A 16,956-nucleotide genomic window follows, 5' to 3' on the forward strand; every position below is an offset into this window, starting at 1 on the left:
GGTACACGGTCACCAGTGCATTGCCCTTCCATTCATTCGCGAGCAACGAGTGAGCGAGCTAAGCCAATGCCCTCGTAGCCGTGAGTCGTTGACCTTTCTCTTCCAATTCCATCCATCCATCTACGCTCTGTGCTGTGCTCGCTCGCTCGTTTGCTCGCTTACAGTGAACAAGCAAACGAGCCAGCGACTCACTTCACAGCCTGCTGCTGTATGTTGTTTGCTTTATTGTGCTTCGCCTACTTTGACTTGCAGGGCCTACTACTGTTTTGTACTGAAATGGTCATTGTGGTGTTTCTATTATTGAACGTTCAGAATTTATTCTTATTCTAGAATTTTCATGAAAAATTCGCATTTTTCGCCTACAATAAATGTCTATTGCAACATAATTAAATTCCCTATTTGCTGGTACAAGCGCATCTCGGCCGTTGATCGCTGAACTTGAACCTTCCGAGTTCAATTCGTGGCGGCCCACAATGATGGCCGTGTGATATAAATCTATCTCATATTTTCATGCTTCTCTGGCGACCCTTCTCGATGTTTCTTCCAAGAACTACCGAGCGCACTCAGAATGCACGCACGCATACACAGCATAAGAGCGCATTATCTCCCCCTTGTTGGATTCGCATTTTTATGCTCGGGAAGCAAGGAAACATACGAGCGGGTCGGCGAATGCCCTTGATTTTCCCTTCCTTATTTTATTCGTTCGGCAGAGTGCAATTCTATGCCACGATCCGACTCGCTACAAACAATATAAACTGCTTTGCGAGGGGGAGCGCATAGAAGAAAAAAAACGCCTAAATGTCTGCATTTTCCCGTACACGCTGAGGCAACTGTTGACCTCGCTCGCGCTCATAGTCGCTCGTCGCTTGCTGAGATGTGCTGCGAGGTGACCATGCGAGTGAGAGTGAGGTCATTCCCCGCGTGTTTATGAGGAATGCGTGGTAAAACTCGCGTAGCAAGAACCGATCACAGTTTGTTGGCCATGGTTTCTTGCACCTATCAGCCATCAGAAGATGGGTTCAGGGATAGCCGGAAGAGTCAATCGCTCCGAGTTCTGCGAGCGAGAAGAGAACGCAAATAAGAGCGGGAGCGCGAGAATGTCGCGAACGATGTGGGAGCGACTGCGACCGAGAGCGAGTAAAACTGTTGTTTGTCACATATTGTAAACAGCCGATTTCAAGTGCACAGGCTGAACTTGAAATGGGCCGTTGACGCGAGGGGTTCAAGCTCTGCTAAGCGGTAATGATGATCATGTGTGTGTAAGCGAGCCCGAGTTTATTGTTCCCCGCAAAAGTCCCACCTTGGCATTCACGAGACGTTCACCCCATATGTGTGCAATGTTCTTCCTGAAGCGCGCGCCAAAAGCTTAGCGCTCTAATTATCAGTTTCGGTCGCCAAACCTGTAATGCACTGCACTGTAACGATGCGATACAGGAGATAACGAACCTCCGAGTACGAATCAATTTAGATGATTGACGCTCGACCTCGTCTGTTAAGCTAGGTTCGCGAAAATTTTACCCGAAGGGGCGCTGAACTCCCGGAAGGTCTCGCAATTCGCATTCAGGGACGAACGATTGCGTCGCCACCGCAGTCATCTGGGAAACATTCATAGATAAGAATCAAGGTGAGAGGAAGCTGATTAGCGGTAGTGAGTCAAAGAACTGAGAAATCCTTGGGGGCTAATTTTGGTGACGAGTTTGCTGAGTGAGCTGATCCAAACGACATTCATATGCGAACAGGATCGTAATTGATCGAAACTCAGTCCGTTTCGCATTTGAAACCTGTTTGGCAGCTAAATTCGCCTAAAGTTCGACAACCTTTTGCGCTACTGCTACTCTTTGGAACTAGGTGAAAGTGAACCCATTTCACACGCACCGCGTGAGATGCAATGCAACGAAGCCAATAAACTCCAATGGCAAACTTTCACATGCCAAACACCCCCCGAAACGGTTCCGATCCTTCACCTTTTTGAGTAGATTTCTAAGCCACGATCTGACTCTCAGTCTTTTGCTTCTGTTTTACATCACCCTACCACAGTTCAATAGACTCCGTGTGGTGCATCTAGTATCGCTCCCCCGTCACTTTTCTCGCAATGACCGCTTAGCTGTATGCTTCTATTTTATGCTCCTTCCACCTCCCACCTTCGTTGTTTGACTCTCCGTTTTTAGTGCAGGCTCTAGCAGTGAAAATGTTGCAAGTCAACGAACTTTTTTTTTCCTCTTTCCTCTATGATGCCATTGTTCGAGGGAATTACACTCTCACTCTCGTTTTCCTCGGCCAAGCAAAGCAAGCAGCATGCTTAGACTTTCCTCATCACCCTTGACTACCGTCGTCGTCATGTCTTAATGGTGACTGCTAAGCTGTTACCATATCCCATTGCTCAGCCTCCTACGACGACGGTGGTGGTGACTGCCTCGGATCACGTGCGCACGGCTGTGAGGAAACTGGAGATGGAGGTTAGGAAAACCGACATGGCGTTGTTTATCTCGATTGATGGTTGCTTCCAGACACTTCGCTATAAGAAAAGGTTTTTCGGTATTATGAACTATTCGGTAAACTTTAAGCAGTTCAATTTATTTATTTTAAAGCCAAAGATTTTGTCATTTGAATAAATTTTAACGTGTTTTGAAATGATGTGTGAGCAAAATGGGCTTAGAGGTTGCTAGAGGAATTATTATTGTTTACAAAACACAGTTTTACGCCCCAATCTCAAGTCAGTCCGGAAATGTTATAATAATGATACTATGTAGTTGTAAGTTACAATAAGAAGCTTTTTTTTTTTTAATTATAGTCATTTTAACGCTCTTGGGTCATTCGTGACTTGTCCGGGGTGAGATTTGAACTCGTGACTTTGGCGTGAGAGGTATGAATGCTAACCACTACGCCGGGGTCGCCCCCAAAAAAAGTATGTGTTTAAAACATAAAATCTGTCAATTTCGCTTTCAGGTAGTCACAATCAGCGATTGTACACAGATTATTTTGTAATTTTCAACAACCCACTGGAGGAAATTTTTAAATATAAAATTACACGTTTATCGAGTAAAACTTAAATGATTTAAAGCTTAAATTTACACGTTCATGTAAATTTATATCGCTTTTTGTTGAAAACTAAATAAATTTCAATTTAAACTTTCACTGCAGTTTAAAAACACAGATGCATATAAAAGTCAATCCAATTGAATGAAATACTTTTATGTTAAATTTAGGTTTTAATGCTGTATGTTTGCTGTAAATTTATATAATTTTTGCTGTTTATGATTCCTGAGCGTTCACCCAGAGTGAGCGCTCACGAATAATTAAATCACAGATTGTGACCCTTTAAAGCGAAAACGACAGGTTTAATGTGTCAAACACGTACATTACCACCCCTTTCTTACAAGTACAGAATATCATTATAAACATCAAATGATTTCATAGTTCCGAAAAACTTTGTTTATAGGGAAGTGAGTAAAAGCAACCCTGGTCTCGATGGAAAGAAAATAAATGGATTTGTCCCATCGGGGAGGGTGAATGGCCTGAAAGTGGGTATGGAAAAATCCGATGCCGTTGGAAAGATGGTGCACAAGGGAGAAGACGAAAATCCGAATGCTTAGAAGAAACTATCTGACCTAGCGAGGGCAACGAACTATGTGCGGGATGTGTTGGTGTGTAGGGGGAAAAATTGAAGGGAAAAGGTCATGATGAATCAGAAATAGATTCGACTTCACGAGGGATAGCTGGAAAGATGGCAATAAATCACGTCTGTTTTTTTTTTTTTTCTATCGGAAGAAAGATTTCAATGCCGCCCGAGCAATTGTGAATTCCTTTTTTCCCAATTCACGTTTTTCGAGCAATCAACTTAGGGTGTACGAAGGATTACTGCACGGGTAGTAGCAAATGCCGGTTTTGCACGAGAGCCACTTTCGGTTTCAGACAATGTATTCGATCGAAATAAATTGACAGTAAAAAAGAAAAGCCACACCATGATCGTAGCAACCCGGCCAGTTCATCCGGTTTGACACGCGGTTCGATTGATCAATTTTCGATATCTCCCGCTACCCGTACCGGTGGGTACCGGACCGGCCTGCTTTGGACCATTGTAATGTCAAAGACCTCACTCGCTCGAGGAATGAATTAATGAATGTAAAAACACAGAAAAGAAAGCCAACATAAACTGCCACATTGCGCGCTCGCTGGCCTAGCAGCGAGCAGAGCCAGAGAGCCTGCCGACCGGTGGTGTGCAATATATACAAAACATTTCGGAAAGTCGGAACGACATGCTGAAAAAAAAAAACTTTTACTTTTCACTTTCGTTTGGGCGTCTGTGGGGTGTGCAGTGCTTCTATTATTATTTTTCGCAGCACTAGGTATGCTCTATTGGAAATTGGATACGATCACAGTTGGCGTCTGCTTGCTGGGAAAAGTGCGAACAGTAAAGCATAGAAAGAGAGATAGATAGTAGAAGAGAGAGAGAGAGAGAGAGAGAGGGTAATGACACCTGAGCTGGGACTGGGTAAGACAGAGCAATGCTCGCTATTTGGGCTAGTGGTGCCCCCCCATTGAAAGGGAAATTTTCGCCATGTTTTATCATCATCAGAAGATGAAGTTTTTTGTTAAGTTATGAATTTTTAATGCAGCTGATGTTTCATGATCTTTTTTTTTATGATGTTACCATTTCAAGGGGAAAAAAATCAGCATGCTATTAAATTTGCGGTTGTCAAATAATCTGACGCCAAATGCTAATTTTTCTCTAGATTACCAATAAACTGCTTTGATCGGTGTCAGTTAAGGCTTGTTGAAACCCAAAGGAATTTTTTTAAATCTTTATTTCAGAGATTTTTAGCCGAAGGCTAGTTCAACTCTTACCCAAAGGAAGTTCATTCCTCTCAACGAACCATAGGGTGGGAGAAAAATGAACGCCAACGGGCGATGGGTCAACGACCTCCGGAGCCCTCCTTTTCTTTCAAACATCAAAGCGTGGAAAAGCGATCATCGAATCTACTAATCATACCACCGACCACCGAAGAAAAAGTCTCTAACCTAGTGATACCGAAAATCAACACGAAATGGGTTTCACTTTTCGTGGTGCGTTTCGCTTTTCACTAGCCGGCAATTTTCTCCGACACCCCTCGCCTGCACACAGCAGCCGGGCAGAGCTATCGAAGAGGGCGAAAAAGAAATGGCTCGATGAAAGTAAAATTTTCGCGGTGCTGAAATTACCTCGGCGCTTGCTATGATAGTGGAGATGAGAAGGAGGAGAAATGAACGAGGCCAGACAGAGATCGAGTGCACACCTAGAAAGATGCACGATTTTTGATAACAAAATGGAAAACTCGTATCATTCGGGGTAATTACGTTTGGGATGTGGCGTTTTTTGTTTGTTTGAGAACTAAGCTGCTGCTGCATGTGAGCTGTAAAGTTGATCATAGAAATTTAAATCGAGATTTCATCGAATTCAGGCAAAACATACTTTTGCTTATTCAATTACAATGAGATCGTTTTAGAGTAACATTAGAGGGTATGGTTTTGAATACTAGATTGGTTTGGCCCGAAACCAGATTCTTAATAGATAAACCTTCAATTCAGTTTACTTGACATCGATTTGAAATCCAATTTATTTTAAAATTCGAATAAAATATAAACAGTCGTACTGAAATGCCAAGTAGTGGCGCAAATAATCCTCAAATCAAGAACAACATGTGAAAAGGGCATACAATCTTTTTGCAAACAAACCTTCTTATGCCCTTTTCTCGGCACTCATATGACACCAACGCAAACCCTTAACATTAGCGGGTAGGGGAAGCTTTCCCCTTCCCGATGATGTTGTTGGTTTGCGTGGGCGACCGTCGGTTGGCGAGAAAGGGCCTACAAAGGTTTGTTTATAAAAAGCTTGTATGCCCTTTTCACATGTGGCTCTTGAAATGAGGTGGGACACAGTGTGCCGTATATACAGTTTAGCTGGACAGAATTATTAACTCCTCGGGGTGTGACGTCTTAGCAATTTGATTTCTTCGGCAGAAATACTCAGCTATACAAGTCCTACTTAGTGAATGAAAAATTTCAGTTCAGTTCATCCATGTTTAAGAAGTTATATTTAATATCTTTTGAACGAAGCGTAATAGAGACTTGATTTCTTGACAAAGTTGACCTTGAGATGCACTGAATAAAATTGCTGGAGACGTCAAAACCACCTGAGTTTTTGATTATTTTATAAATTACAGTTGTTTTTGAAGGGACAACTGAATTATAGAATTTTCAACTTATAGAATATCCATGAATCCATGATTTTAAAAATAATTACGAATTATTACATTTACTATAATTTTTTCCCTATTTATCCATATGAATCCGAAAAATGATCCTTGAATCCATCCAATAAGAACAAAAACACGCGATAAGACTGTAAATTCTTGAAATTTAGTTTGTCGCATGAAAGGTTCAGAAGCATGATAGTTAGTTTTGGCCGTTTGCCCCAAGGTCACTCAAAAATGCTGGATATGTATTAGGGTGGTTCAAAATAACGATTTCCTATTGTTTATTAATATCGATTAATATTATTTAACTTTTTATCATTGTAATCTAAACTAAATAAGTTGACAACTTGAGCATATGTTGATAAAATCTCTTGCGAAATTTATCTGTTACGTTAAAATAAATTGTTGTTGTGTTGTTGTTTTTAGGATATTTTGGCGATTTCAAGCCCATTTTGGCGTTTCAATGCCAGTTTGGAACATCTAAGCCATTTTGACTTTTTTTGTGTCTTTTTTGGCAATTCAAGATTATTATGAGACTTGTCATTTTCAAGTTTATTATAAAATTTGTCAGGCCATTTTAGTGATACAATGGTCATTTTGGTAGATTTAAATTTATTCTAAGCCATTTTAGTATTTCCAAGCCATTTCAGTTTAATATTTATTGATCGTATTTTCAATCTAATTTGGTAATTTTGTCGTTTTTAACAATTTCAACTATTTTTTTTATTATTTTAGTTTATAAGCTGTTTCTATTCTATTCTGTTTTGTGTGTTTCAGGGAATTATGCAGTTTGACCTTATTTTTGCCTAACAATATTTGTATTCAGTGATGATGGATCGCGAACTTATGCAATTTATTAAAGAGGGTTGTAATCAACAACATATTTTGAGAACCGCTTACTTAGAGTAATGGCTGAATGATCAGATTTTTTAAAATTATTTTGCTTATACATTGACCCCTCGCAAATGATTTATTCTAGACCCTTTTAAAACTTTGGAAGGCGCACATTTTTGCTGAAGCAGTCAATTTGCTACCTCTTTTAGTAGAAAAGTTATTGACGACTTTCGCGAAAAAAAACACGTCCTTTTTTAACGTTAGTTAAAGTAGTTAAACCAAAAAAAGTTGTAAATTACTAGTTGTAAGATCTACCACCGATTCCTAGTCCTGACTACTTCTAACTAGGTGAACAGGATTTTTCAGAAATCTTAGTCCTTGTTACTTTTTATGCCTTGTTGATAGTGACAAGACTCGGCTTTGTCTACCGAGGATGATCTTGAAACAAGGAAAAAATGAGTTAGTTGTCTTCATAGATGTGATTCTATTCGTTGTTCCCTAGTTTGAAGTGGTTAAGACTAGGGTTCTGATGCATGGTCATTATCGGTGCCATACACACTTAGAAATACCTAATCTTACATGTGACGGAATCCAACTTTGACATAAAGGATGAGACGTAAACAAACATGTCATGTAAAATTAAGTGCTCCGAGACTGAAAAGTTCGAAAATTCGTTTGATTGAGCTGAATTTTGTGTCTATTATGACTCAATTTTAAGTCAAAATTGACGCTCGTATATGTCAGTCTCAGAGCACCTAAATTTACATAATTTTTTCTAAGTGTGTACCTTAATTTTGTTGCTAAGGGATCCAAATTTTGACTGGAAAAAGAACGCGCCTTTGGAGGATGTTTCAACACTCCGAAGGGTATAAATAGCGGGACCTTTCAATTAGAGTCGGATCCTTGCGATAAATGCAAGAGTGGCAACTATAAAAAAAATCGAATACTTCATCATTTCTCAATAGTGATGGAGTAATACGACATGCACTAAACTAAGGACACGGGATATACTACAATAGTTCAATTTACTGGTCGCAGTAGTGTTAGGTCCCGAACAGAGGAAAAAAATGATATATTAACATATTAAAATAGCAACATTTCCAACAGAAAGAGAACAAAAACATGCACCATCAAAAGTTATAAATGTCTCTTGAACAAATAATTTGCGATTAGCGGCGCCGGTGGTGTAGTGGTAAGCGTGATTACCTCGCACCCCAGCAGGCCTGGGTTCAATCCCAGTCGGCGCCGCCGGGATGTTCTGAGGCATAACATCTCTGATCACGCCTTCCTTCGGAAGGGAAGTAAAGCCGTTGGTCCCCAGTTCATGAGTTGATGGGTCGATAGGTAGGGTCTAGGTGTGGGAGCTGCCTCCCTGGCGTCGGTAGCATTGGTGCTCAGCACGGAAAACAAGATCGACGGAAAACAAATCAAGGGAAAAAAAATAATTTGCGAGAAATCAATAAATAAAAAGTTAATGTAGAAGAACTTATATTTTAAGGGTCACCCTAAGCTCTGCTTTTAAAACCAGTATAAAACAAGAAGTTGCTTCAAAAAAATTGTGCTATAGCTTTTCCGAACAATATTGTGCCAAGAAATATACTTCACAGAAGACACCATTAACCTTAAACTAATAGTTTAAGTGCAAACATTTGTATCTTGCTAAATACGGTTTTGGGACCATAGTGCAGTGTCTGAGATTTAAACTTCAAGTTATATTTGAAAAAGAGAGATTAGGTGCGATTAGTAAGTACGTCACACTATAAGGAGGAGTTTATTTTTCGTGCATATCTTTAATTTAATAAAAAAAAATACGTCGTTATTTATATATCATTTGAAAGAGCTGCTTTATCTGTGTACAATTATATTTTCTTCGTTGCCTTCCATCTCACTTGATTTTTAAATGAGAATTAAAACAAAACAATTGCTTTGCTTTTTAACACAGTTAGAAATTATTACCCACTTCGGCACTTTCAACAGCTGAATGTTCGGTAAAACTTTGACCCTTATGAAGCTAAAAAGCAGTTTCAAGACTCTTCCAACCTAATTTAAGTAATCGAATCTTATCTTGTGGTTAAGCTTTTTAAAATTAATGAATTGAAACGTCTGAATTTTACCGAACAGTTCAGCTGTTGAGAGTTCGGTAATAAATTGCCGAAGTCGGTGATCATTTCCAATAATAGCGGCGCCAGTGATGTAGTGGTAAGCTGCCTCTCACCCCAAAGGGCCTGAATTCAATTTCAGTAGGCGCCGTCGGGATTTTCTGAGGCATAAAATCTCTGATCACGCCTTCCTTTGGGAAGTAAAGCCGTTGGTCCCCGGTCCATGAGTTGATGGGTGCCTGGCGTCGGTAGTACCGAAAACAAGATAGACGGAAAACAAATCAAGGAAAAAAAAGCCTAATAATGATTGGTTAAAACCAGTGGCGTCCCGAAACCTCACTTTTTTTTGTGTACCAACTTTCAAAACGAGAATTAATGCCATAATCGGTTGAAAAATACACTTAATCTTCTCATAGTAGCAAATATTCGAATGAGATCTTGACTGACTGAAGTGGAGGAGGGTTTCGTGTCAACAGCAGTTGAACACGAGTTAGCCATCTAGATTACTCAATATCTATCCATTGCAAGCATTATTTTGATAATTGTTTATGTTTTGAGACTTGGTCCACAGGTAGATCGAGGTTAAGGAAACGCCACTGGTCAAAACGAATGGAGACACTTTCCTTAATACACTATTTACCTAAAACTAATGGTTGAGGCGCAAACAATTGTTTACTACTATAGAAGACTTTGGAACCACTATGCAGTGTTCGGATTCGTCTAAATTCTACCAACACACTGATATGCAGTTTTATTTTACTGAAGGCACTAACATTAACTGTCTTCTAGATCACTGAATCTGCTATTTTTTCTTGAGATAAGCTAAACATATGACCCCATGTGTTTTGTTTAAAGTATATCAACTTCATTTTTAAAAACACATAACATAACACGCAGAAGTAATACTAAAACATATAGTCAAAGTACATGTTGCGTTTGCAAACGCTCGACGAGCCCCTTGAAGAAATGTGTGATATTTTGTGTGTTTGTTTGTCGTTCTTCGGGGTTTTCTCGGACACGCCCGTGCTGTCAATGATCACAGTCACAATAGATCAGTGAAAGCAAGCGACGGCACGGGCGCATTGGAAGAGCAAATCGCTCTTTGGCTATTCCAATGCGAGAAAACACCGAAGTTCTTTGTAGTGTTGAAAACAATGGCGATGGGCACCGATCTTTCATGTGGCAAATATTGCAATTGTGCGTTTTATTTGCTCTGCTGAAAGATCGGTGCCCATCGCCATTGTTTTCAACAGTACATAACTCTGGATGGGAGCATACCATCAATTACTGTCAATGGTCGAAAGGTAGGAAAAGTAGCAGCACCTACCCCACCCGTGTCCCCTCGAGATCGTCAAGTCGACGATGACAGGAGCACATATCGTGGTAGGGGTAAACAATAGTTGCAATTTCCAAACCTACGACTGGATGCCTTCCTTCAAATAACAACTGAAGTGAGGTAAAAAATCGGTAGAACTGTTTCAAACACACCGTTGGTATTTGAGCGGTCGGTTTTTATCTCTTTTTGCCAGTGGTTACGGGGGGGACACCCCTCACCATCCCTCTCCAAAGGGGGAGTTTGGTAAAGAGAGATGAAAAAACCGATTTGTACCTTCCTTAAAAGTTGTCCTAGCTCGCTATTCTAATATCTATATGCAATTTTCACACTGCCGTACTCTAAAGGCCCACACACATTAGATCCGTTTGCGCTGCGTTGACGTAAATTTGACAGTTAGACAATAGATTTTGCTGACACTTTGCCGCAACGCGTCAGATCCAGATCTAAGGTGCGTGGGCCTTAACGGAACTATCAACTCTATGTTTTCATCTACTCCATCTATCGTATGAAAATTACCACTACAGTCTGTTATTTGAAATTAGCATCTTCAACTATGTAAATCGTTGACTTCACGCAGAAGTAACACTAAAACATATAGTCAAAGTACATAACTTTATTTCCAAAAGGTCGAATGGACAAATGGTCTGCTCATGTTACAAAAAATAGTTAATTTCAAGTACTTAAAAAATTTTCAATTTTTTTTTTCAAGTAATTACTTTAAAGCATTTCCACCTGGAGTGTTCAACAGCTTTTATCTGTCAAACAACTGCTCATGTTACAAAGAAGGTCTTAACTTCAATAACTTTCGAGCATTTTCAGCATAATGGTTCAATAACATTTATCGACCATAGAACTGCTCATGTTTTAAAGGAGGAGTCATCTTCAAGCATTTCAGTTAGGTTACTCAAAGCCAAAGCTTGGTTTACTTGCTTTGCATAGCATTTTTCCTTTCTGACATTGTATGATGATGATGATTATGATGATCAACGAAAATTTATTTGACCTTTTGTTCATTTCAATCTTTTGTCCTTTATAATTTCATTCGACTTTTAGGTTCATTCGAACTTTTGTCCATTTTGATTTGTTGTTCGTTCGACCTTTTGTCCCATAAAAATTCGACCATTTGTCCATTGAACCTTTTGAGCGTTCGGCCTTTGTATCTTTTAAATTCATTCGACTTTTTGTTCATTCGACGTTTTGTCCATTCGACTTGTTGTCCATTTAGACTTGTTGTCCACATAAATTACATTTGAACTTTTGTCCATACGACCTTTTGTCCATTCGAGCTTTTGTTTTTCCTTCGAAATTATGTCCATTGACCATTTGTCCTTGAACCTTTTGTCTTACAACTTATAATTGGTGATTTTAACATATACATAAGTGACACAAAAAAGATATAATATTTTATGAAACATTCTAAAGATTGCGAAATCACATCATGCATAAACCATGCCTTAAATAATATTGTCACTGAATTGTACATTTGAAAAAATATTAAAGACACTGAACAACAAATTGAGTTGAAATCAATTGAATGATACAAATAAATTTGTATTGTATTTTTATTTGAAAAAAACAATAGGTTTTATGATAAGATAATATCCGATGTTGTTCTTCTCAGTTTCTTTATCCTCTCCTGCAATACATGTTGGAAATTATCCATGCTGAATCAATCACACTGCTCAACATTTAACCAATCGTTAACCGCAAAGTCAACCAATCAGCGACTGGATCCGAATCCATATCCTAGTTTTCTCGACTTGTCTTGTGGTTTTATGCTGTTGAACAATTAGATTAATTGTTTTGTATTATTTGAATTTAGATGGTATTTAGTATTAGCGGATTGTCAGAGCTGAAATTATTCAGCTACCTTTTTAAAATTTCCTACTTTTGTAGAGTTTCCAGTATTTATTGATTAGGTCATTGTCTAATTAAATTTGATCTCTTCGGAAGAATATAACAGGAGAGTGAAATTTACGAGATGTATGTATGTATGTATGTAAGGTAGCCACCATCCCTTCGAAGATCTTGTCTTGTATGCAGCTCCACTTAATAGCAAGATCAATTTGAGCTACCGATCTGAATTCACAATATCGCTGTATGAAGGGCCAAAAACGGTGGGGTGGACCCGTAAGCAGAGGCACTTACGCGAAATCCACGGGAATTTAAGAATCTCCTTCCAACGATACGATCCAACAAATCGAATAACGCAATTCGCAATACTTATTAAGCTTCCTACAGGATGGTTTGTTAAGAAGGGCGCGTCAATCTCACTGAAACTGTTGGAGTAGAATTCACACCATCACAATCGAATCGGTAGGATAAAGAAAATGATAGTGTTTATTCCCTCCTAGACTCCGGTTGTCATACCACTCCAATCGTCCAGTTTCAGGTCAGGGATGCTCCCTCTCAACCCAGTATTTATTTATATATATATTAAACATATGTAATGGAGAAATGAAATATATCAGAACATTAAAATACGTAATAATGAAAATACATTTATATGGATAAAAAAACTGGTATTCCGCAATGAAAATAATAATTATTTTACATACAATATGATGCAGCTCTATGTCTCCTCAGCTCCCAATAAGGAAGATGTAACCCAGGAGAGTGAAATTTACGAGATTGCACAAAAACTGCTAATATTTAATTCGCATGTGATTTGCGGCATCGCATGATCGGTATTATCCGAATCACAAACTAACTTCTTCCCCGGAGCGCCCGGAACATCTCCGGAGGTGACCCATGTGGTCCTAGGCATTTGATATGGCCACTTGATCTACCAAAGACACTCAGATGGTAAATAACTTTCCTGAGAAGCTAAAAAAAATATAGAGAGCTTTTCAATTACCAAGTCAGAAGATCATTAGCTTCTTTGTGTATTAATTAACGAATCATTTGATTGACAGTGAGAGTCGTACTTTTCTCTCATCTCCCATGAAATTTCACTTTTCAATGCTTTTTCCATTGTTTTTAAGATTTAGATGTATATTTGAAAATCAAATCTACTCCCAACTAGCCGCGATCGATTTAATCACACCAAACCAAAAGTAACCACCACCCATTAAGACAAAGGCGCAAAAATTGATAGCCCACAAAAAAAAACAGCCAATTAAACCAACTAATGCCAAGCCAATGTGCGCGTAAAACTATTCAATAGACCCTCCGTCCGTGCCAGATGGTGATAATGAAGAAAAGCTCGTTCGTGAAAAAGCGCGCTGGAATCTGAGTCGTATACCGTCCGCACACTACTAGCCTAATTAGCTCTGAGAAATCGAATTACTTTCTTTCGGATTGTTTTTTTTTTTCGATTCGCAATTGTGAACTACGATCACTATATACCTACCTACAGACTTTTACCCACCGAAAACAATAATGATAACAGAAAAAAAAGAACCACTTCATTGAAGAGCAGGAAATTGGTCAAGCGTGGAAAGCCTAACCGTCTGTCTGTCTTTTTTTTTTTTATCCATTTCGTTTATTTGGAAGGCTCAATCGCGTTAGCTTTACGGAGCCGATAATTCATTGTTCACTGTTTGTAACAAAATTCACTTAATTCTATGTCTAGTAGGAGTTGGGCCGATTACTCGCGGCTTACTCGAGGTTAGAGGGGTACATTGTTGAAGGATAGGATCAGGGGAGGAGCTTGGGGTAGGGTTTCGTTGTCTCATCAGAGCGTTGTCGCCAGTATGAATAGTAGTGCTGTTCTAGCTTCGTCTGGAGTTCGACCGGCTATGGTGGGTGACCAGTGGGCGACGATGAGACTCATCGAGACGGGGGGACAAGACAAACAAAAACTAATAAAGAGAGACAAAAGACAAAGGAATTAAATTCTTATACTAGACATTTGAAGAAACACATAAACGGACTGCATATAGCAGACATCGCGAGTTGCCAACAAGTCTCTGATAGGAACATAGGGTTGTCTTCCTTGGGCCTCGAGGGTATTCAAAAGTCGCTCTCTGGCGGCGTCATTATCCGTACATTGCCAAACTGCGTGTTCGATGTCATCGTAACCGTTTCCACACTGACAGATGTTGCTGTCCGCGAGGTTTATTCTATTGAGATGAGCATCTAGCGAGTAGTGGTTGGACATAAGTCTACTCATCACCCGAATGAAGTCACGACTTAAGCCCAAGCCTTTAAACCACGCTCTCGAAGAAACATTAGGAATAATTGAATGTAACCACCGTCCAAGATTTCCAGTGTCCCAATCGGTTTGCCAACTCGAAAGGGTACTCTGACGCACTAAATGGTAAAATTCATCGTGTGAAATTTGCCTGTCATATAATTCGCCTTCCTGCGCGCCCACCTTTGCGAGAGAGTCCGCCTTCTCATTGCCTGGGATTGAGCAATGTGAGGGGACCCATACAAAGGTAATCATATATGATCTTTCGACCAGCACACACATCTGCTCCCTTACCTTTGAAAGGAAATAAGATGAGTGCCTACCTTGTTTCATCGACCGAATAGCCTCAATCGAACTGAGACTATCCGTGAAGATGAAGTAATGGTCTGTGGGCATATTGGAAATCATCCCCAATGCGAAGTTGATTGCTGCCAGCTCAGCAACAAAAACGGAACAAGGTTCCTGAAGTTTGCGGAAGACGCTAGAGTTTTCATTGAAGACACCGAAGCCAGTGGATCCATTGAGACGGGACCCGTCTGTAAAATATCTTTTCATGCAATTGACTTGTTGGTACTTTTCAGTAAAAATACGTGGGATAATAATAGGTCGAAGTTGATCGGGAATCCCATGAGTTGCTTGTTTCATGGTCAGATCATATTCAATTGAGGAACTGCGATTGGTGAAGTGAACACGGTCTGGAGTATAACAAGGAAGACACATATCCGACGATATGTAGTGGTGGTAGATTCTCATAAATCGAGATTGTGTGTTCAGCCCAAGAATTTCTTCAAAATTTGCAATTATAAGTGTGTTCGTCACTCCGCATTTGATTAGTATTCTGAGAGAGAGCTCCCAGAAACGGTTCTGGAGGGGTGTTACTCCTGCCAGAACCTCGAGACTCATGTTATGCGTTGAGTGCATACAGCCAAGGGCAATACGCAGACAACGATATTGAATACGTTCCAATTTTATTAGGTGACTTTTTCTTGCCGAGAGAAAGCAGAAAGAGCCGTACTCTAGAACAGAGAGAATAGTTGTTTTATAAAGCGTTATGAGGTCTCCCGGATGAGCACCCCACCATGTGCCGCAAATTGAACGGAGAAAGTTGATCCTCTGCTGACATTTTTGCTTCAAATACGTAATATGGGTATTCCAAGTGCACTTTGAATCAAACCAGACCCCAAGGTACTTGAAGGACAATGATTGGGTAATGTTTCTGCCCAAAAGATTAAGCTGCATTTGGGCTGGGTACCGCTTTCGAGTAAACACTACCAGTTCAGTTTTCTGCGGCGAGAATTCGATCCCTAGATTCATAGCCCAAGAAGACAAGTTATCTAAGGAATTTTGCAATGGTCCTTGCAAGTCCACGGCATGTGGACCTCTTACGGAAACCACACCGTCATCTGCAAATTGTCTTAGCGTGCATTGTTCTGCCAAACAGTTGTCGATATCTTTGACATAAAAGTTATAAAGAAGAGGGCTGAGACATGAGCCTTGGGGCAGGCCCATGTAACTAATTCTGGAAGTTGTCAGTTGTCCAAGGGAAAAGTACATTTGCTTTTCTGACAACAAATTGTACAAGAAATTATTTAAAATTCCAGGAAGTCCACATCTGTGCAGATTGTCTGACAGAATTTCAATGGAAACTGAATCAAAAGCCCCCTTAATGTCCAAGAATACTGAAGCCAATTGCTCCTTGTGTGCAAAGGCCAGTTGAATATCTGTGGAAAGCAGCGCTAGACAATCGTTTGTTCCTTTGCTCTTGCGGAACCCAAACTGTGTATTTGATAGCAAGTTATTTGATTCGACCCAGTGATCGAGTCTCCGAAGGATCATTTTCTCCAACAATTTCCTAATGCACGAAAGCATAGCAATCGGACGGTATGAGTTATGGTCAGACGCTGATTTGCCAGGTTTTTTAATGGCTATTACTTTGACCTGTCTCCATTCAGGCGGTACAATGTTGTTTTCTAGCAAGGAATTGAATAAATCTAGTAAGCGTCTTTTAGCGATATCTGGGAGATTTTTCAGAAGATTGAATTTAATCATATCGCTTCCCGGTGAGGAGTTGTTCGATGAAAGAAGAGCCATAGAGAAATCCAGCATTGTGAATGGTCTATCCAGAGAGCCGCCGCTAGGAGACGCTTCTCGAAGAATATTTTGTGCTGGAACTGAGTCCGGACAGACCTTTTTAGCGAAATCGAATATCCATCGGTTGGAGTATTCTTCACTCTCATTGAAAGATGAGCGGTTACGCATGTTGCGAGCCACCCTCCACAAGGTGTTCATTGAGGTTTCTCGTGAGAGTCCCTCGACGAA

General features: G+C 39.9%; 1 protein-coding gene across 3 annotated transcripts in view; it reads left to right on the top strand.

Annotated features, from left to right (window-relative positions):
- Positions 1–16,956, top strand: part of Eip75B (Ecdysone-induced protein 75B) — a 134,073-nt gene that overhangs the window by 57,379 nt on the left and 59,738 nt on the right. The window lies entirely within an intron of this gene.

Source organism: Ochlerotatus camptorhynchus, unplaced genomic scaffold (assembly GCF_037179485.1).
Source record: "Ochlerotatus camptorhynchus isolate MF236.1 unplaced genomic scaffold, CSIRO-AGI_Acam_v1.1 ptg000265l, whole genome shotgun sequence".
Lineage (NCBI taxonomy): Eukaryota > Metazoa > Arthropoda > Insecta > Diptera > Culicidae > Ochlerotatus > Ochlerotatus camptorhynchus.